Source organism: Lathyrus oleraceus, chromosome 5, assembly GCF_024323335.1.
Source record: "Lathyrus oleraceus cultivar Zhongwan6 chromosome 5, CAAS_Psat_ZW6_1.0, whole genome shotgun sequence".
Lineage (NCBI taxonomy): Eukaryota > Viridiplantae > Streptophyta > Magnoliopsida > Fabales > Fabaceae > Lathyrus > Lathyrus oleraceus.
In genome coordinates this window covers 156848695-156850568 of record NC_066583.1, presented here as the reverse complement: position 1 = coordinate 156850568, position 1874 = coordinate 156848695, and the positions used below count along the sequence as shown (strand labels likewise).

Sequence of the window (1874 nt, the reverse complement as noted above, 5' to 3'; positions counted from 1 at the left end):
CCTTCTTTTCTACGGTTTCCTTATTACTCTATGCCTTTTCCTTAGGTTCACTTTCTTCAGTTGACCTTTCAGAGTTTTGGTTTTCTATCCTTGGGTCAGACGGTCCTTCCACTTCCGTTCCACTTCTCAGTATAATTGCATGAGCGTGGCTTCTTGGGTTAGGTTGGGGTTGGCCAGGAAATGTACCAGTTGGGGCAGCAGTAGGCGCTTGTTGTTGAGCTACTTGTGATATTTGCGTTTCCAGCATTTTGTTATGAGTAGCCAGGGCATCTACTTTACTTGCTAGTTGTTTAATTTGTTCGCCAGTGTGTACATTCTGGTTTAAGAAGTCTTTATTGGTTTGCTGTTGAGAAGCTATAAAGTTTTCCATCATGATTTCCAAGTTGGATTTCCTAGGGGCGTTATTGTTAGATGGAGATGGGGTCGGCTTCTGATATCCCGGAGGTATAGCTGGGGCTTGATTTGGAGATTGTCCAGGTGCGTATAAAGCATTATTACTCTTATATGAAAAATTGGGATGATTCTTCCAATTTGAGTTATAGGTATGCGAATAGGGGCTTCCTTGAGCATAGTTTACTTGCTCCGCTTGGATTCCTGTTAGGAGTTGACAATCTGCAGGAGTGTGACCTTGGATTCCACAGACTTCGCAATTCTGAGTTATGGCGACTACGGTGGCTGGAGGTGATACATTTAAACTTTCAATTTTTTGGACCAGAGCATCCACTTTTGCGTTAACATGATCAAGGTTACTTATCTCGTACATGCCAGTTTTCGTTTGAGGTTTCTCAACCATTGTTCGTTCGGTTCCCCACTGATAGTGGTTTTGAGCCATGCTTTCGATAAGTTGGTAGGCGTCAGCATAAGGTTTGTTCATTAGCGCACCACCTGCGGCGGCATCTATTGTTAACCTTGTGTTGTACAGGAGACCATTATAGAATGTATGAATTACTAACCAGTCTTCTAAACCATGGTGTGGACAAAGTCTCATCATGTCTTTGTATCTTTCCCATGCTTCGAAAAGAGACTCGTTATCTTTCTGTTTAAATCCATTTATTTGGGCTCTTAACATAGTTGTTTTGCTTGGCGGAAAATATCGAGCAAGAAAAACTTTCTTCAACTCGTTCCATGTGGTGACTGAGTTGGAAGGAAGAGATTGAAGCCATCTTCTAGCGCTATCTCTTAGTGAGAAAGGAAAAAGACGAAGTCGAATTGCCTCTGAAGTGACACCATTAGCTTTAACAGTATCAGCGTATTGGACAAATACGGATAAATGAAGGTTAGGATCCTCGGTAGGATTCCCAGAGAATTGGTTCTGTTGCACTGCCTGTAACAGTGAAGGTTTGAGTTCAAAGTTATTTGCTTCGATTGCGGGTGGAGCAATACTTGAATGCGGTTCATCTTGCGATGGAGCGGCGTAATCTCTAAGAGCACGAGCTGGTTCTGCCATCTCGGGTATCGAAGGGAAAATATTTTTGAAATCAGGAAGTTCTACAGGAGGGAGATTGTTTGCAGCACGATATTCCCGAATTCGTCGTAAGACTCGGAGATATAGTTCGATATCGTTGATTCGTAAGTAATACGGTTCGCCTTGTGAGCGAGTGCGTGGCATACAAATCAACGAAAGAAAGAAAAGAGAAAGAAAAACCTTAGTCTCTACAGCGTAACAGGAGAGTTACGATATCGATTAAATAAAAGTCCCCGGCAACGGCGCCAAAAACTTGATCGCTCGACTTTATGAGTCGAATTAGGGTACAAACTGCAAGTGCACAGTTCTATCGCGTAGTTTTAAAAGATATCGATCCCACAGGGACTTATGAATCGATATACCATTATCTAAGGTTACTTCGTAAAGCTAAGGCAGATGATATTTTGAT

General features: G+C 42.3%; 1 non-coding gene across 1 annotated transcript; it reads left to right on the top strand.

Annotated features, from left to right (window-relative positions):
- The first annotated feature begins 962 nt into the window (after nucleotides 1-962).
- On the top strand, nucleotides 963-1069 carry LOC127088766 (small nucleolar RNA R71). The gene has a single exon (XR_007790584.1). It is a non-coding gene; the product is annotated as a small nucleolar RNA R71 (small nucleolar RNA).
- Nucleotides 1070-1874: the final 805 nt, after the last annotated feature.